Genomic DNA, 21,032 nt, shown 5'->3' on the forward strand with positions numbered 1-21,032 from the left:
GTTGGGCCTCTTGCATTGAAGTAAATGCAGTTTAGTTTATCAGCCCTACCTTGGTCTTTGCTTTGTTCCTTGCTGCCCTGACTGTTGGAACGTAAAGCATAGATCATTACAATGCAGTACAGGCCCTTGGGCCCTCGATGTTGTGCCGTCCTGTGGAACCAATCTGAAGCCTATTTATCCTATGCTATTCCATTTTCTTCCATTTTTGATTCGCTCCCTTTCCCAATTGTACCAGTCTCAGATTGATCTCTTTTCTCACTATTTCCCTGGGTCCCACTCCCCTTACAAGTTTAAATCCTCCCTGAACAGTTCTTGCAAATCTCTCTGCCAGTATATTAGTCCCCTTCCGATTCAGGTGCAATCCGTCCTTGTATAGGTGACTTCTACCCCAGAAGAGATTTGATCAAGATAAAGACAAGTACAGCAAATTAAATATGTTGAAGCTGGGTACAAAAACACCTTTTGAATGTGTGGAATGGGAGCTGATGTTTTTGTGCCTCCTGCTAACTGAATATAAATCCCTGTATCTGAATGAAGTGTACCCTGGTCAGCTACAAGAAGCAAGAAAATGAATGGTTGGGTCTGGCTGTCATTCTTCAACCATCTGTCTGTAGGCATGGTTCTAGAGGGCTGCTAATGTTGAACAATGAGGAGGGATAGCCTGGGTCATCACAGGCTAGCTTAACCTTTGAGCAAATTGGAAGAAAATCTGACACAATCTAAGTTGTCACTTACAGAGAAACTGTTGATTAATCAAGGAAAGTCAACATGAATCCAGTACGGAAAATTTTTGACTAACTCAATATACTATACTCTGTATAGCCTCAATTTCTGTGAGGGTAACGTATTTGGATTTAGATGAGTTTTTGATAGAGTCCTTTAGGACAGACTGGGCAGAAAATTAAAACAGATGAAGGTGCAACGGGAAGTAATAAGTTGGATCCAAATTTGACTGAGTTGTAAAAAAGGGTTTTGGCCAGGGCATTTTGTAACTGTAAGGCTATTTGCAGCGGGTTTGCAGAAGACTCTGTACTGGATTCTATGTTCCGGTTGTATATATCAAGGGAATACACTTGAAAGGAGTGAGTACGATTAAGAATTTTGAGGATAATGCACATTTTGCCAGTGAGTGAGAAAGTCGTTAGGCTACAGGGTGATATCAGTGGCAACTGAAATTTAGTCCAGGAACTCTGAGATAATAGGGAGCAGGGAACAAAGTTACTTTTTAAGGTTATTTCTTGACTTTCTCTTGGGCTCCTTTTTTGATTTTTTTAGAACATAGAAAAGTACAGCACGGAATAGTCCCTTTGGCCCACGATGTTGTGCCGAGATTTAATCCTAATGTAAAATATAGTAACTTAACCTATGCGCCCCTCAACTCTCTGCTATCCATGTGCATGTCCAGCAGTCGCTTAATGTCCCCAGTGCATTCCATGCATTCACTACTCTCTGCGTAAAGAGCCTACCTCTGATGTCGGCACAATATCGAGGGCCAAAGGGCCTGTACTGCATTGTAATGATCTATGCTTTACGTTCCAACAGTCGGAGAGAAAAGTCAGAGCTTATTCAACCTTTCTGCATAAGGCAAGCCCTCCAGTCCAGGCAGCATCCTGGTAAACCTTTGTACCCTCTCCAAAGCCTTTATCTTTGCTATAGTAGGGTGACCAGAACTGGACACAATATTCCAAGTGTGGTCTCACCAGGGACTTGTAGAGCTGCAGCAAAACCTCGTGGCTCTTAAACTCGATCTCCCTGTTAATAAAAGCCAAAACACCATATGCTTTCTGAACAACCCTATCCACTTGGGTGGCAACTTTGAGGGATCTATGTACTAGGTGCCTCTGTTCCTCCACACTGCCAAGACTTCTGTCTTTAATCCTATATTCAGCATTGGAGTTCAATCTTCCAAAATGCATCACTTTGCATTTATCCAGGTTGAACTCCATCTGCCATTTCTCAGCCGAGCTCTGCATCCTGTCTGTCGTGCTGCAGCCTGCAGTAGCCCTCTATGCTATCGACGACACCTCCAACCTTTGTGTCATCTGCAAATTTACTAAACCACCCCTCATCCTCCTCATCCAAGTCACTTTATAAAAACTACAAAGAGTAGAGGCCCAAGAACAGAGCCCTGCGGGACCCCACTCAACACTAACCTCCAGACAGAATACTTTCCATCTACAACCACACTGTCTTCTGTCAGCCAGCCAATTCTGAATCCAGATAGCCAAATCTCCCTGTATCCCATACTTCCTGACTTTATGAATGAGCCTACCATGGGGAACCCTATCAAATGCCTTTCTGAAGTCCATATACACATCTACTGCACAACCGTCGTCGACCTGCCTTGACACCTCCTCAAAGAACTCAATAAGATTTGTGAGGTATGACCTGCTCCTCACAAAGCTATGCTGATTTGCCTTTAATTACACTATCCTTTGCCAAATAGTAATAAGTCCTATCTCTCAGAATTCTTTCCAAAACTTTGCTGATCACAGACATAAGACTGACTGGTCTGTAATTGCCATGGATTTCCCTATTGCCCTTGAAAAGAGGAACAGGATTCGCCTCCTTCCAATCCTCTGGTATGACTCCTATGGAGAGTGAGGAGACAAATCTCCTCGCCAGCGGCTTAGCAACCTCCTTTCTCGTTTCCCGGAGCAGCCTTGGATAAATAGGGATTTTCATTTTGCTTTTCAAGAGCTCCTTTTATTTTTCATTTGTATTAATTATTAGGTAATACAGTCTTGTGGTAACAATACCTGCTGTTGTCATCCCATTTTTTTCCCCCCCCCTCAGTCAAAGCAAAATGCTCAGACACATTTGTTTTATCTCCTTCATCTTTATTCCGGGCCCTGCAGAGAGAGAGAGCGAGAGAACAATCGCCCATGTGCACAGACATGAGTTCTCGGTCTACTCTTGAAGAGCAGTGTCTTAATGAATTATATAGTTATTTTATACGGAGGAGCATCCAGATAAGGCAACGTACATATTGATTGGGTGACCGTTACAATCAGCGAGTGTCAATAGTAAAGATTTAAGCCATCTGGTGTTAGATAATGAATGTTGTTAACCTTCACTGGCTTCACATTCAACTTTTCACCCAGTTGAACTGAACGCTTCCATATTGTAAAATGGCTGTACATTATGAATGTTTTTCCACTTTGTTAACCTATTACCCTTGCCTCTAGCACCCCATTGTTAACTGCAAGGTCTTATCAGATCTGTGTCATACTCAGCTGAACCTCTTGTTTCACAAAACTCAAAACCTAACTCTTTCTCTATCTACTCATACCTGAAACACGTTTTCACTGTGTATCTGTTAACTTATGGCTATTTCAATTTGGATAGAAGCATATTTATAGATGAATTCATCAATATTCTCAATCCACAACTGGATTTGGCAGGATTGCAGAGTTTGGATGTGATCGATTGGATATGGGATCATTTACTGAGCTGAAAATGTGTTGCTGGAAAAGCGCAGCAGGTCAGGCAGCATCCAGGGAACAGGAGAATCAATGTTTTGGGCATAAGCCCTTCTTCAGGACCTGAAGAAGGGCTTATGCCTGAAACGTCGATTCTCCTGTTCCCTGGATGCTGCCTGACCTGTGCTTTTCCAGCAACACATTTTCAGCTTTGATTTCCAGCATCTGCAGACCTTGCTTTCTCCTATGGGATCATTTAGCCCTGTCTATTGCAGGCTGCTTATGCTGTTTACCATGCAATTAGTCCTGCGCTGTAGGAACAGTGGGTTGGTGCCTCCTTTCTAAGCATGTCTCGAGCTTTGTGTCTCAGCATGCCTATCTGCACGCTTTTTGAACATGTTGTTGTTCTCCTGCTTGCATGGTTATGATAGGTGGGTGGCATACCAGGCCTTGATTATAGATTGAATAACAGTTTTAGTTCTGATGGCCTATAGCACTTGGATGCCCTGTATTGAGTTGCTAGATCTATATTATTTAGTGCCATGGTAATGTTACACAAAACACTAAAGAGCATCCTCAATTGAAGATAAGACTTTGTCTTTGCAAGAACTGAGTGGCCATTTCTATCTATACTGTCATGAGCAGATGCTTACATGAGACATTGATGATGAGGTCAAATAGATTTCTCTCCCTCTTGTTTCGCTCACTACCTGCTGCAGCTATGCCCAGATTCCGCTGGTTTAAGTCAGTAGTTGACTAATGAGCCACTTATAGTAGACTTTGAAATCACTCATCTACAGTCTTGGCACCTTCGACCAAGTGGTATTCAACATGGAGCAATGGTTCATTGGCTGAAGGGGCAGTGGCAACTAATAGTCAGCAGTAGGCTTCTATACCTATGTTTGACCTGATGTGATTAAAATTTTATAAGGTTTAGAGTCTGTTAAGTCTCAGGGCAAGTCCCTCCTAAACCACTGTGCTCATAAGGGTTTCTCCTGCTGCTGGAACAAAGCATAACTGGAACTGGTTGTTATGATGTCTGGGGAAAACTGCTCAGCATGACTGTGACCTGCTACTTAAGGTTGTTGCTTAACTAATCTGTGGGACAATTGTCTCCTAATTTTGGTCCAAGCCCCAGATGATGTTGATAACTGTATGGGTGTTTGTTGTTATTATTTCCTTTGCCTAGGTTCATGGGGGTGATATGTCTGGTTTTATTCCTTTTGGATGCTTGCCAGATTTGAATTGCATAAGTATCTCAATTTGTCATTCAAAGGTTATCAAAGTGATATAAGTAACTTCCTGACTTTAATTTGTTCATTTACTATATTTAAATCTGTCGACACATCAGGAATGTACCATTTCTAAATATCTCAGCTCAGATGTTTTTTTTATTCTTAAAAAGTTGAACAAAAAATATTCCTAAACCTCCCCTTTGTAATTACCTGCAATAGAAAAATGTCTTGGACCATTTTGAATACTGATTGTGATCAATTTGATATTGTAGCACCCTTACTGTTACACGGCTTGTCTCCCAACTATTAATTGGAACAGACCTGGTTTGATCCCCTATCTGAGAAGTTACTGGTCAGTAAGTGCACAAGAATTGGCCTCCATGCCCATGGATTGAAAAGAGGATGAGTGAAATGTATTAGTGCTCAGGTTACCCAAATACTTGATCTGATTGATTTCCAACTAATATTGACCTGAATTGGCTAAAAGAGCTGATCTCTGTCTTGTGCTTGCTTGCGAAGACCTCATTGTCTTACTGTTTCTAATCAACCTGCTCAGACATGTTTCAATGCACCTTTGAGGCAATTGGGACTTGAACCCAGGCCTTCTGGCCACATCGTCAGAATGTTTGTTGCACCACAAAACTCTCTGCAGAGAACATCTGTAAATTAACAAGTTCAGTTGATCAACTTTAATTGCTCAGGACTGAAGTGGTGGGAAATCTGTCAGATGTTTATTATTTTAATGTTTTGAAGTTTTTGTTCTTTAAAATCACAAACTAAATTTGTGCACCTAGTCAGGTAAAACTCAGCTTGATGGGGAAATATGGATTTAGCAATGGGTCATGCACACACTGGACCTTGGACTAAGATTTGGGGCGGGGGGATTGGTGTCCCGACCACTAAGCTGATGTATCGACATTGCTCCTGAAGTTCTCTTAAAGTGGCTGCAGCTGATGTGACTGCTCCATTTTGCTCCTGGCTTTGATTCTGTCTTGTGCTTTTGTCTTGACTAATGTGAAAGGAACAGTTTAAAAACTCAAATGTACAAGCATCAAAGTATTCAAGAACTGAATTGGTTGGGGTAACAGGGTCATCTATTTCATGCTTACAAACGAACTGTTTTATAAACTGGGTAGATTTGAAAGCTGGACAAAATGAATACTTTGAAAATTTGCAGATAAATCTACCATTCATTATGTAACTCTCAGGTTGCATTCTGATTTAGGAAAGGAGCGGAGTGAGAAGACTGCCAATTTGGGGAGGCTTTGTGCTATAAGCTCATGTCCCCTAAAGATTGGAATGAGACTGCTTGTGTTGATTTAATGTAGGACATTTGTTGCTCTCAGGACTTTTCGCATTAGTATGGAATTAACTTTGGTCTTAGGGCTGAAAGGAGAGTGTGCTTAACCTACTTTTCTCATTGAAAGATTTTGTTTTTGGTAGCATTGATTCCTTGTAGTACTGTTCTATTATTTCATGGGAAAGCACAAAATTGAATGAGCTGCCAATTTGTGGTCAGTTTTGCTTTTCCTGAAGGCCAGTTTATCTCGGTATCTTTTGTTTTGAATACTAAATCTACTTCTAACCAGCAGTGACTGCGGTTCAATGCTGGAGCATTGATGTTGGTGACTGAACCATTAAGACCATTCCCAGGCAGGCATCAATGTCAAGAGCTTGCTACCTGAGGATTTTGTGGTTAAATTGTAACTTAGTTGCACATGCTCACTGTATTGTTGAATGTTTGGTGGCAGACCTATCAAAACTTTGCATTTTAATTATTCTTAAATAACCATGTCCAGCTCACTTAATACAATCTATTAGATGAAAAATGCATTCTGCAAGAATCTGAGGATTCCTTTCTCCCTGTCTGGTGTGAACTGAGGTAACAGATGAACAGTTATGTGATCACACAGGAGTGTACTATAATACTCCTTTTATGAAGGGACAGAGGGTTGGTGGTGGAGGGAGGATGAGAAGAGCCAAGGTGAAGCAGTCTTTGGGGTTTTGAACATTTATCTTCACTAATTATCTCTGGCATATTGCAACTAACTACTATGTGAACCATCACTTCAGCTTGGAGCAGTTAATTCCATGAATCTATCTTGGGGCTTTTCCTAACCTGCATGATGGAGGAGTTTTTTTTAAAGTGAGTAGCTGCTGAAGAATTTCACTTGTACAGCTGACAGTTGCATCTGGAACTAGCAGTTCATAATCCTGGAAAGATAGATGGCTTCATATTGATCTCCTATCTGGTTTCACCAAATAAGGAGTGCCTACAGTTTGTAACAGGTTCTAATGGTCTTCAGATTTATCATCAATGTTGATAGTGAACTTTCTTGACTTGGTGCGTATGTCTGCCATAGACTTTTTTGTTTTTTGTCAACTATTAACTAATTCATTTATGGCAAAAAAGTACGTGTTTGTTTGAAGATTTTTTTTTCAATCGCCTTTTTTTCCTCTAGCACTATCTTAAGAACTGTATGACTACTTGCATTTGTTATTTGTAAGTTGAATTAAAATAACCAATTAGCTTTATTGGGGTAATTTAAGATGAAGTCATCAATTTGAAATGATTGAAATCTGGAAACAAAGTTGCATAATGGTTTTTTATATTTGAAGACTTTGTCAAAACACTATAAAACATCATAGCAACACCTATAAAACATCAAAAAGAGAAAGAAGAGATGCAGAGTGAATGATTCAGTGTGACAGAAAAAGTTAGAAAATATATGCTGAAGAGTGTAGCAGAAATCAGAACCAGAGAGTACAAGTAATTAATAAAAGTCAGAGCTTAAGGTGCTATATCTGAATACATGTAGTATTTGCAATGGCACAAATAGAAATTAATATGATTTGGTAGCTATTGTGGAGACATCGATACAGAGTTATCAAGGCTTGGAATTCAGTCAATGTTCCAGAAGAGGTAACTTTTTAAAAAAACAAGCTGGTGGGATAACTTTTTTTTATTAATAAAGGAAGGTATCAGTGTAGCAGTGAGTCATGATATAGATGCATGATGTAATATCACTTTGGGAGGAAACAAAGAATGGAGAGGGATAAGTATCGTGGATGGAATGCCCCACTCCCCCCATGTCCAAACCCTTCCCAACAATTCTTGTGGGTGACTTGAATCTACATATTGACAGGCCAAATCTGATGTGAAAGAGTGTTATGAAAGATTATTTTCTCGAGTATCAGGAATGCTGCCTAGAGCAATATGTTGCAGAACCTATTTGGAACAAGCTATTTTTTTAAAAAAAAGCATTGGTGGAATGTGAATGTCTCTCTATAAGCCAACATTTACTGCCTCGATACCAGTTGAGAGTAAGTCACAGTGCTATGGGTCTGGAGTGCCATGTAAGCCAGGCCAAGTAAGGATGGCAGTTTCCCTTCCCTAAAGAACAGTAGTGAATCAGGTGGGTTTTATGCCAATCCACAGTAGTTCCATGGTCACCATTAGGACAGCTTTTCTTCCAGATTTTTAGATATTGAGTTCAAATGATTCAAACCTATATCCTCAGATCATCCGCCTGGGGTAATGGGGTTACTAGTCCAGTGACATTACCACTATGTCATTATACATGACTAGATCTAAAGGGTAATGAGATTGGATTAATAAGAGATCTCCATAGTGAAGGGCATGAATAGGAAAGATTTGGAGACAATTGCAGGCAGGTGGGATGAGTTTAGTCTGGGAACATGGTTGAGGTGGACAGTTGGACCGAAGGTGTCTCCATGCTGTATGACTGATTCTATGAAAGCAATCACAACATAGTAAGATTTCAAATTTGGTTTGAGGGAGAGCAACTCAAACCAATGCCCTCAAATTAAATAAGGGCAATTAGAGAGGTATGAAGAAAGTTGTTTACAGTGAGCTGGGTTAGTAGGCTAGGGGAAAGCTGGTAAGCAGGTATTTCATAATTTTTAATTCTGATCAAGATGATGGACTGAGGAGGAGGAATTGCCCATAGTTAACAAGGCAAAGACAGTATTCAGTCAAAAACTAAGACATACGAAACATGAAAATTAGTGGGAAGCCAGAAGATTAGAAATATTTTATGTATCGGCTGCAAATGACAAAACACCTAAATAAAAGAGCAGAAAGGGGACTTTGAAAGTAAATTGGCAAGCAATGTGAAAACAACAAGAGCTTCTACAGGTATATGAAAAGAAAGAGTAGCTGCAGTAAGTGTGGCGATCTTGAAGGATATATATAGTTCAAATCCTCCAACCCTGGCGTCATCCTTCAAAGGGTTCAGAAAAGATTTACAAGTTTCACAACATCTTTCCGATAGGAAGGAGACTAGAATTGCATGCAATATTCCAACTGTGGCCTAACCAATGTCCTGTACAGCCGCAACATGACCTCCCAACTCCTGTATTCAATACTCTGACCAATAAAAGGAAAGCCTACCAAACGCCATCTTCACTATCCTATCTACCTGCCACTCCACTCTTAAGGAGCTATGAACCTGCACTCCAAGGTCTCTTTGTTCAGCAACACTCCCTAGGACCTTACCATTAAGTGTATAAGTCCTGCTAAGATTTGCTTTCCCAAAATGCAGCACCTTGCATTTATCTGAATTAAACTCCATCTGCCACTTATTGGCCCATCTGATCAAGATCCTGTTGTAATCTGAGGTAACCTTCTTCGCTGTCCACTAAAGGTATCATCATTTTCTGCAGCAGAAATAAAAACATTAAATTGCAGGATCTGAGCACGTCTAGCAGCATCTGTGGAGAGAAAGCAGAGTTAACATCGGGTCCTGTTACTCTTCGAAACTGTCGCTGAACTTAAAACATCAGCAGTTACTTTCTTTTCACTGCTGCTGCATCTGCTGAGTTTCTCCAGCAATTTGTTTTATTTCAGATCCTCAGCACCTGCACTGTGTTTTTACTGTTTCTAGCAGGTTGTGCACTTGGACATGTAGGAGATTGGCGAACAATATGCTCAGTGACACTCGAAATAAATGTGATACATAAAGTATAAACTGACACTTAAATCATCTTGTGCAGGAAGCACTATCCTCTTACAAATCAAACCAAAAGATAAATATCCTACCGATTTGGTTATCTTCTACAATGAATGTTGATTGATCTGAAGCACATTGTTTAAACTGAATACATTATACTTGCATTTATAAATGTTCTCCTGTGTACTGTAACTTTTTTTCTCACCTGTTCTGCCTCATTTGCTCTTATAAGGTCTCTGAGTGAAGTCTAATAGAGATCTGCTCCACTAGTCCAGGAAAAAACATGAATAGATTTTTAAAAAAATTCTCTGCATGTCTTTTCTGGATTAGAGTGTGCTGAATGTCAGATGCAGATGATAAAAAAAAATAAATCCGTAGGCCTGGGAGAGAAAGAAAGTATGTAAATACATAAAAGAAGAAACTAAGAACAGAGATAAAACCAATTGGGGAACATGCAACACAAATGTTTTTTTAAAAAATGTACAAAACTGCCGAAGTAAAGGGTCTTTTAAAGAAAGCAAAACTTCCAGAGTTTAAGGGAATGTTAATTAGTCTAATCTCTACAAATACAGTAAGAATGTTGCATGTAAATTCATAATGAGATTATGGTAATCTCATTTTTTTTCCCCCAGAACAAAAGTGACTGGGTGAGGCTTAATTTTCAGTCCCTTCTTTGTTAAAGTCTTGCTGACATTGACAAGGGTGGAAAACAAAACAAGTAATCATTTGCAGCAGAGTGTAAAAACACAGGAGAGAATTGAAAACCAAATAAAAGGTACAATGCATCTTGCCTTTGGTTGGGTGTTTTTTAAAACTTCAACTCATCAAGACTATGTTAGCCTAAGATTTTTTTGTATTCAAAATGCTTCAACCTCAGTACATTTAAAGGATCTTCTGCTTGAAGCACGATAATCAGTTACACCAGGATACAGCAAACAACAGTGAAGTATTAGGGCCTTTAACTGTTCCTTTAAAAGAATAGTAGAATTTTGCTGATTTAATACAAAGTTTATGAGAAGATTTGGAGCTCGGGTGCTCGTTGTTGTGGTTCTGTTCGCCGAGCTGGGAATTTGTGTTGCAGATGTTTCGTCCCCTGTCTAGGTGACCTCCTCAGTGCTTGGGAGCCTCCTGTGAAGCGCTTCACAGGAGGCTCCCAATCACTGAGGAGGTCACCTAGACAGGGGACGAAATGCCTGCAATACAAATTCCCAGCTCGGCGAACAGGTTTAATACAAAACATGGCAATCTAGTAAAAACCAAAAAGGGTAGAAGCAGATTGGTAAGTTAGGCAAATCATGCCATTAGTTCACACTTAAATTGTCATCATGGGTGAACCCACAGCAGGTGGACTGCAGCAGTTCAAGAAGGTAGCTCACCACCACCTTTTTAAGGGCAGCTAGGGATGGTCAATAAATGTTGGTTCAGTCAATGATGCCAGTGTCCCACAAATGAATTTAAAACATAAGAGCTAGGAGCAGGAGTAGACCATCTGGCCCATCGAGCCTGCTCTGCCATTCAATATGATCATGGCTGATCTTTTCATGCCTGAGCTCCATTACTTGCCCCCTCACCACAATCCTTAATTCCTTTACTGTTCAAAAAGCTAACGATCTTAGCTTTGAAAGTATTCAATAAGGAAACCTCAGCTACTTCAGTGGGTAGGGAATACCACAGATTCACAACTTTGTGGGTGAAGAAGTGCCTTTCCATTTCAGTCCAAAATCTGCTCCCCCTAATTTTGAGGCTTATGCCGCCTTGTTCTAGTTTCACTGGGTCAGCAGAAACATCCTCTCTACTTTTGTCTCATCTATTCCCTTCATAATTTTGTGTTTCTATAAGATACCGCCACCCCAATTATTCTAAATTCCAATGAATGTAGTCTCTGTCTATTCAGTCTCTGCTCATGAGCCAACCCCGTCCATTCTGGAATCAGTCTAGTGCACCCCCTCTAGTGCCAGTACATCTTTTCTCGAGTAACGAGACCAAAGCTGCAGGCAATACTCTCCAGGTGTGACTTCACCAGCACACTATACATAACCTCCCTGCTTTTAAGCTTAATCCTTTTGGGAATGAAGGACTGCATTCCATCACACCACTAGTCATGGATCGCCAACCAGAAAAGCACTCGTTTATCCCCACTGTTTGCTTCCTGTTAAATAATCAATCCGGTGTCTATGCAAATACATTGCCCGTAACGTCTTGCATCTTTATCTTGTGCAGCAGCCTTTTATGCGGTACCTTGTCGAATGCCTTTTAGAAATCTAGTTACATCGTATCTGGGTCCTGTTGTCCACCATGCTCATAATATCTTCATAGAATTCCAGCAAACTAGTTAAGGATGACCTGCCTTTCATGAATTCATGCTGCTTCTGTCTAATGGGCCAATTTCTATCTAGATGTCTTGCTATTTCTCTGATGAAATGCATCAGAGCCAGGAGACTTGTCTACCATTTAGCTCCATTAGCTTGCCCAGCACTAACTCGTCCGTGACAATGATTGTTTCTAGGTCCTCGACTATGTTTGTCTCTTTGTCAATTACTGGCATGTTATTTGTGTACTCCACTGTGAAGACAGACACAAAATACCTGTTCAATGCATTGGCCATTTCCTCATATCCCATTACTAAATCCCCTTTCTCGCCCTCCAAAGAACCAATGTTTACTTTAGCCACTCTTTTCCTATTATATATTTATAGAAACTTGTGCTATCTGTCTTTATGTTCTGAACTAGTTTACTCAAATCTGTCTTGCTTTGGTCTGTAGCTTTATTTTTGTGGCTTTCTGCTGACCTTTTAAAACTTTCCCAAGCTTCTAGCTTCCTTCTGGATTTTGCCACTTTGTATGCCTCCTTTTTCAATTTGATTGCCTCCCTTATTTCCTGAGATGTCTCTGGCAGTTTACTTCTTTTCCTACAGTCCGTCCTTTTCACTGGTATTTACTTTTGCTGAGCACTTTGAAAAATTGCTTTGAAAGTCCTGCACTGTTTATTAACTGTCCCCACCATAATGGGTTTGCTTTCAGTCTACTTCAGCCAACTCCTCCCTCACCTATTGTAGTCTCCTTTTGTTTAAGCACAGGACCCTAGTATTGGATTTTATCATCTTGTTTTCCATCTGTATTCTAAATTTGACCATACTGTGATTGCTTCTTCCAAGAGGATTCCTAACTGTGCGATCATTAATTATTCCTGTTTCATTACTCAAGACCAGATCTAAGATAGCTTGTTCCCCTGTCAGTTCCATTACATAATTTAAAGTTTTTTGAGAAGAATGAAGTGGAGAGGCAGTGGAGCCCTGAAAGTTTTCATTTTGATGGAGATGTGATGTAAAAGTAGGGGAACCTGCTGTACGTATTCATACATTTTTTGAAGGTGGCAAGGCAAGTTAATAAAGCAGTTAAAATATGTGTTAATATTATTTGTAAATAATAGCATTGGACACAAACAAGGAAGTCATGCTAAACCTTGGCGGATCACTGGTTAGGGCTCACTGTGTACAATTATACACACCACACTTTTTTGTGAATAACGAGGTCTGAGAGAGGGTGCAGAGGGTTAAGGGCTGCTGGAATTGCAGTCTTAAAGATTTATTATAGTTTTATTTCAAAAGTTATTAAAAATATATTTGGATAGATACATCAATAAGAAAGGTTTAGAGGGATTATGGAGCAGGCAGGTAGGACTAGTTTAGTTTGGGTTTATGTTCGGCAGGAACTGGTTGGACCGAAAGGTCTTTTTCTGTACTGTATGACTCCATGATTCTCTGACTTCAGTTATGTACAGAAGTGATTGCAAAAGTGATTGCCTTCTTGGAACAGTGGAGTATAAAGTAGTGCCCACATAAAAGTATTTAAAGCTGAGGGAGTTTTATAGTGCAAATGGAAAAAGTTGTTTCCTCGGGCAAATGGATCCGTAATTAGGTCACACAGGCTTAAAATTATTGGGGCCGAGAGGCAGATTATAATATGCCTTTAAAATAATCTGAAATTGATTGGAATCTGGTGGCGAAAGGTACTTCGAAAAGCTATTAAGCATGTAATTGAGAGAACTATTGTGTAGGGTTATGGGAGAAAAACTGGGATATGATATTTAATTGGTCAGCTCTTTCAAGGTCAGGAGAGATGAGATGGGTTGAATAGCCACTTTATTGCCATATTATGATTCTAATCCCCTCTTGATTCCTATAGTTTTCCCAGTTCTCTAAGATTCCAACCAAAACAATCTGTTCACGAATGGTGCTGTAGGACCTCTTTTAAATTACCTGACCAGAGTAAGCAGATAAGGCTTGAGTTTTAATATTTCATTGGAAGGAGCTAGTTAGTGATGTAGCGTTCCCTCCGTACTGCGCATAAATTCTAACTAGCAAGTAAACTTTTTTAAGTGTTGGTAATGAAATTGATTGTCTCATTTATAGGGTCGGATAGTATTGAGGAACTACAAAGGGGGAAAAATACTGTGGCAGTAGTCAAGCTGTGGGCCAGCATAAATCAGGAAATAGAAAAAGCATGTAAGAATGATGCTACTACAGTAATCTTGGGCAATGTAAATATGCAGTGGAATGTAAAAATCAGGCTGATATTATTGTGCAGTCTCTTCACCTTCACCACCACCCCACCCACCCCCCCCCCCAACTTGAAGCACAACGCTCAGAGACACAGCATAGTTTTACCTCCTTCATCTTTATTCCGAGCCCTGGAGGGAGAAAGAACAATCACCCATGTGCACAGAGACATGAGTTCTTGGTCTTCTCTCGAATAGCAGTTTTTTGATGAAGTTTATATAATCACTTTTAGAGGGAGGAGCATCTAGATAAGGCAGCATACGTATTGAGTGACCGTTACAATCAGTGAGAATCGATAGCGAAGACCAAGCCCTTTACTGTTGTACAATGAATGTTCTTAACCTTGTTAACTGGATTCATACATTAGATACTTTTTCCCCTTGTTACCTGACCTTGCATACTGAATGTTTCAAATATTGTTAAATGGCTCTACATAATGAATGCTTTTCCACCTTGTTAACCCATTACCCTTTCCTCCAGCACTCCGTTGTTAACTGTAAGTTCTTATCTGAGTCATACTCAACTGAACATCTTGTTTCGCAAAACTCAGAACTTTTTCCCTACCTGTTTATACCCTACACACATTCCTAGCAGCAGAGCTCAAGAAAAGGAATTTTTAAGACATCCATGAGATGTTTATTTTTGGATGCAGCTTGTGGTAGAGGTCACTCGGGAACAGGCAATTCTGGATTTGATTAAGTGCAATGAAGCAGACTTGATTTGGGGATCTTCAGGTGAAAGACCCCTTGGGAGCAATGACCACAATATACAGAATTCAATGTATAATTTCAGTTACATCACACTGTAAATTTTTGCTCTAAATTCTGTTAGGATTGAGCCTTCCACTGCCACCTGATGAAGGAGCGACACTCCGAAAACTAGTGTGCTTCTAATTAAACCTGTTGGCCTATAACCTGGTGTTGTGTGATTTTGAACTTGGAATTCTCCCTGTAGTTTGATAGGGAGGAGCTGGAATTGGATGTAATTGCATTACAAATAGTAGAGGTAACTATTGAGAAGACAGTGAAGCTACAATGGTAGGAGTTTCTGGGATTAATTTGAGAGGCAGAGCAGAAATTTTTATCAGGAAACAAGGATGAGGCAACCATGGCTGACCAGGAAAGTCAGGGACAGTATAAAAGTAAGAGGAAAAAAACAGCTTGGTGAGGATTAGTGGATTGGGAAGCCTTTTTAAAAACCAGCAGAAGATAAAAAAGTAATGTAACTAATTAATAAAGGAAGTGAGCTAGTAATATAAAGTTTGTTTTTTAGACGTAAGGGCGAGGCAAGACTGGAAATTGGACCACTGAAAGATGAAGCTGCAGAAGTAGTAATGGGGAACAAAGAAATGGTGGAGGAGCTGCCTGGGTACTTCGCGTCAGTCTTTATAGTGGAAGACACCAGCATAGCAGAAATTCAAGAGAATAAGGGAGAGGTAAGAACAAGGTGCTACTCAACCTGTCACGTCTAAAAGTAGATAAATCACCTGGACCAGGGCAACTACACCCCGCATTTCCGAAAGAGTTAGGTTAGGAGATTTCCGAGTCAGTTGTGATCTTTTGGGACTCGATGGAGCCAAGGAGGGTCTCGGAGAAGCAGAAAATAGCTAACATAGCACTCCTGTTTAAAAAGGGAGGCAGAAACTATTCTTTGATCTTTTGTAAGATTTGAGTACATTATGTATGAGACTGTGGAGTGCATGGTAAAGTAGGGCTGAGTCAGCACAGCTTCGTCAAGGGAAGGTCATGCTTAACAAATCTATTATAATTACTTGAGGTAGCGAGCACCGGAGAGCCAGTGGACGTGACGTGTTTGGATTTCAAGAAGGCCTTTGACAAGGTGCCACACAAGAGGCAGTGAAATAAAATAAGAGCCTATGGTATTGGTGGCAATGTACTGTCGTGCGTAGATAATTGGCTGACTGGCAGAAGGCAGAGAAGTAGGATAAAGGAATGGTTTTCAGGATGGCAGCCAGCGACTAGTGAAGTTCTGCAGAAGTCAGTATTGGGACCACAACTATTCATGTTATGTATTAACCATGTCGATGAAGGAACTGAGAGAGTTTCTGCTTAGTATGTAGATTTAACTCAGTATGTAGATTGTCCGACCAGAGGGGAGGCCATATTGGATTTGGTACTTGGTAACGAACCGGGACAAGTGATGGGCTTGTTAGTGGGTGAACATTTTGGTGATTGTGACCACAATTCTGTGACTTTCATCTTGGTTATGGAGAGAGATAGGTGCGTGCAACAGGGTAGGTTTTACAATTGGGGGAAGGGTAAATACGATGCTGTAAGACAAGATCTGAGGAGCATAAGTTGGGAGCATAGGCTGTCAGGGAAGGATGTCGTGGGAATGTGGAACTTTTTCAAGGAGCAGATATGACGTGTCCTTGATATGTATGTACCTGTCAGGCAGGAAAGAGATAGTCGTGTGAGGGAACCTTGGTTGACGAGGGAGGTTGAATGTCTTGTAAAGAGGAAGAAATAGGCTTTCATAAGGTTGAGGAAACAAGGTTCAGACAGCGTTGGAGAGATACAGGATAGCCAGGAGGGAGCTGAAGAAAGGGATTAGGAGAGCTAAGAGAGGGCATGAAAAATCTTTGGCGAGTAGGATCAAGGATAACCCCAAGGCATTTTATGCATATGTGAGAAACATGAGAATGACAAGAACGAGGGTAGGTCCGATCAAGGACAGTAGTGGGAGACTTTGTATTGAGTTGGAAGAGATAAGTGAGGTCTTGAATGAGTACTTTTCTTCAGTATTTACAAACGAGAGGGACCATATTGTTAAAGAGGAGAGTGTGAAACAGACTGGTAAGCTAGAAGAGATACTTGTTAGGAAGGAAGATGTGTTGGGCATTTTGAAAAACTTGAGGATAGACAAGTCCCCCGGGGCTGACGGGATATATCCTAGGATTATGTGGGAAGCGAGAGGAAATTGCAGAGCCGTTGGTAATGATCTTTTTGTCTTCACTGTCAACGGGGGTGGTACCAGGGGACTAGAGAGTGACGAATGTTGTGCCCCGTTCAAAAAAGGGAATAGGGATAACCCTGGGAATTACAGGCCAGTTAGTCTTCAGTGGTAGGCAAAGTAATGGAAAGGGTACTGAGGGATAGGATTTATGAGTATCTGGAAAGACCGTGCTTGATTAGGGACAGCCAGCATGGATTCGTGAGGGGTAGGTTTTGCCTTACAAGTCTTATTGAATTCTTTGAGGAGGTGACCAAGCATGTGGATGAGGGTAGAGCAGTGAATGTAGTGTACATGGATTTTAGTAAGGCATTTGATAAGGTTCCCCATGGTAGGCTTATGTGGAAAGTCAGGAGGCATGGGATAGAGGGAAATTTGGCCAGTTGGATAGAAAACTGGCTAACTGGTCGAAGTCAGAGTGGTGGTAGATGGTAAATATTCAGCCTGGAGCCCAGTTACAAGTGGAGTTCCGCAGGGATTAGTTCTGGGTCCTCTGCTGTTGGTAATTTTTATTAATGACTTAGAGGGAGTCGAAGGGTGGGTCAGTAAATTTGCAGACGATATGAAGATTGGTGGAGTTGTGGATACTGAGGAGGGCTGTTGTCGGCTGCAAAGGGACTTGGATATGATGCAGAGCTGGGCTGAGGAGTGGCAGATGGAGTTCAACCCTGTCAAGTGTGAGGTTGTCCATTTTAGAAGGACAAATAAGAATGCGGAATACAGGGTTAACGGTAGGGTTACTAGTAAGGTGGAGGAGCAGAGGGATCTTGGGGTCTATGTTCATAGATCTTTGAAAGTTGCCACTCAGGTGGATAGAGCTTGTAAGAAGGCCTATGGTGTTTTAGTGTTCATTAGCAGAGGGATTGAATTCAAGAGTCGTGAAGTGATGTTGCAGCTGTACAGTATCTTGGTTAGGCCACATTTGGAGTACTGTGTGCAGTTCTGGTCGCCTCACTTTAGGAAAGATGTGGAAGCTTTGGAGAGGGTGCAGAGAAGATTTACCAGGATGTTGCCTGGAATCGAGAATAGGTCGTACGAGGATAGGTTGAGAGTGCTAGGCCTTTTCTCACTGGAATGGCGAAGGATATGGGGTGACTTGATAGAGGTTTATAAGCTGATCAGAGGAATAGATAGAGTAGACAGTCAGAAACTCTTTCCCCGGGTACAACAGTGTTACAAAGGGACATAAATTTAAGGTGAAGAGTGGAAGGTATAGGGGGGATGTCAGGGGTAGGTTTGTTACCCAGAGAGTGGTGGGGGCATGGAATGTGCTGCCTGTGGGAGTGACAGAGTCAGAATCATTGGTGACCTTTAAGCGGCAATTGGATAGGTACATGGATAGGTGCTTAAGCTAGGACAAATGTTCGGCACAACATCGTGGGCCCAAGGGCCTGTTCTGTGCTGTATTGTTCTATGTTCTTAGCTTGCAGATGGCAAAGATAGATGGTAGGGGTGGCAGGTAGTGTTGAGGAAGTGGGGAGGTTGCGAAAGGACTTGGACAGGCTAGGAGAGTGGGCAAAGAAGTGACAAAATGTGAGATTATAACTTTTATGTTATGAGTAGAGGCATAGACTACTTTCTAAACAGTGAAAGCCTTTGGAAATCTGAAGCCCAGAGTTGAGAATCCTAATTCTGTATTATCAAGATTGGCATGCAGGTTCATTTGGCAGTTGAAAAGGCAAATGCAATGTTAGCATTAATTTTGGGAAGGCTAGAATACAAGAGCAGAAATATACTGCTGAGGCTTGTCAGGGTTCTGGTCAGACCACATTGTGAGCAGCTCTGGGCTCTATATCCCAGGAAGGACATGCTGACGTTGGAGGGGGTCCAGTGGAGATTTAGAACAACAGGCTTGTCATGAGCAGTTCAGGACTCTGTCTGTACTCCATGGAGTTTAGAGCATTGAGTGGGGAGTCTAATTGAAATTTCCAGCATACTAGGAGGCCTGGATAGAGTGAATGTGGAGAAGATGTTTGCTTTCTTTAGTAGGAGATACTAGAACCCGAGAACGCAATCTTAGTGAAGGCATGACCCTTTTTAGAACTGAGATGAGAAATGTATTTAGCCAGAGGGTGCTGAATCTATGGATCTCATTGCCACAGAGGACTGTGAAGGCCAAGTCACTGTACTTAAAACCAGAGAATGAGTTGCTTGATATAACAAGGGGATCGAGGAGAATGGGATTGAGAAACAGGTCAGCCATGATTGTATAGCAGAGCAGACTCTGAGCCAAATGACCTACTTCTGCTCCTATATTTTATGCCCTTGTGATTGTTTGTAGAAAGATAATGATGCCTACATGCAAAATTGTGAGTGCAGTTCAAGTATAGAAAGAAGTGTCCAGTTGTCACCTTTTTTCTTGCACATGTAAGTAAATTTTTACATGTTTAAATGTGTAGTCTTCTATTTTGTGTCCTCATTCATTGCAGTATATTGACATGACAAAGACTTCCACAAGAGAAAATTTTATGCAATCCGTTGTGGCCGATTTGAATCCACTTTACTGCCTTAAAAAGATGAAGCTCAAACCAATAACTTTGTTTTATATTTGTTTCTTTGAGTTGGCTATTGAGGATTCCTAATTATCTACCAATTTCCCTGTACTCCAGTAGGAATGAAAGTTTTTGCTATATAGAGTTGAGATTTTTTTTAAAAACATGCAGTACCACCCAGAAGAAAAATGCCTGGTTATTGATCCATTTGTTGTCTACCGAACTTAAGTTTGCGCAAATTGAATGCTATACAACTCATTCAATCACTGACCTTTTGAGGTGTGATATTTACTTCTTGAAAAATAATTTGCTTTCAATAAGAATTGAAGTTCCACTAGATATTCTTCTAATCCAGAGATTTAATCAGATTAAAACATGACATTTACTACTCTCTCAAGCCGACTGATGTTATTCCCAGGAAGTTTCCAGATACTATAAGGGTTCTTTTTTGGAATATGCTCTGGGTTGAATTATTGTAATATTTTAATTTCCAGTTTCATATAAGTCAACCTATTGGTTTTAAAAATATGGTTAGCATTTAGGCTAACACCTCAATCAAGTGCTGTTTGATTTATTCGATTTGTATTAATGTTGACACAGGCTAAACACTAACTTCAAAATATGGGGCAGGTGCTAGAAATTTGATTTGTTTCCCTACAGTATGGAAACAGGCCATTTGGCCCAACAAGTCCACACTGACCCTCTGAAAACTAACCCACCCGGACCCATTATTTACCCCTGACTAATGCATCTAACACTGGGCAATTTAGCATAGCCAATTTACCTGACTTGCACATCTTTGGACTGTGGGAGGAAACTGGAGCACCCGGAGCAAACCCACGCAGACACAGGGAGAATGTGCAAACTCCACACACAGTCGCCTGAGGCTAGAATCGAACCTGGAACCCTGGTGCTATGAGGCAGTAATGCTAGCCACTGTGCTGCTTAAATAGTGGTTAGCAATCCAATTTGTTCTTAACTAATTATTTTAAACTTTTTTTTTAAAAGATCCCCAAGGGTCACAATAGAAACCCAGGGCTCTCCAAATCATTGGATTTCTTTTAATCTCTCTCGATGTTGGTTGATGTACTTCTCAACATAAGAGTTGGTCAGGTTGCAAATTTGCTCACTGAGAAATTCTTGGAAATTTTGTCACCATGCTAGGTAGCACTGGTGCACTGTGGTGCACTGAAAGGGTGATATTAGGTAAATTAGCTTTTGTTTAAAGCAAATAATCCATATTTCAGTTACTGGCATTTTCAACCATTGTTTGATTTTTTTTAAAGAAAGGATTGTATATGAAGCTTGTGACTTTAAGTAGGTGAGTCACATTTGCTAATGAGCACTTTTGTAGTTCTATCTATGGCAATTCAATGCTT

General features: G+C 40.7%; 1 protein-coding gene across 3 annotated transcripts in view; it reads left to right on the top strand.

Moving 5' to 3' along the window:
* LOC122554156 (serine/threonine-protein kinase N2-like) overlaps positions 1 to 21,032 on the top strand; it is a 117,494-nt gene that overhangs the window by 16,791 nt on the left and 79,671 nt on the right. Inside the window, exon 2 of one of the 3 annotated variants that reach the window (XM_087990430.1) lies at positions 19,443 to 19,528. The exons of the other annotated variants lie outside the window; for them this stretch is intronic. The gene's annotated coding sequence lies outside the window, so the exon portion shown is untranslated. The remainder of the gene's footprint in view (positions 1 to 19,442; positions 19,529 to 21,032) is intronic. 3 annotated transcript variants of the gene reach the window in all.

The sequence above is a fragment of the Chiloscyllium plagiosum genome, unplaced genomic scaffold, assembly GCF_037043375.1.
Source record: "Chiloscyllium plagiosum isolate Xiang-an unplaced genomic scaffold, Cpla_swu_hap1 HiC_scaffold_9, whole genome shotgun sequence".
NCBI classification, from domain to species: domain Eukaryota; kingdom Metazoa; phylum Chordata; class Chondrichthyes; order Orectolobiformes; family Hemiscylliidae; genus Chiloscyllium; species Chiloscyllium plagiosum.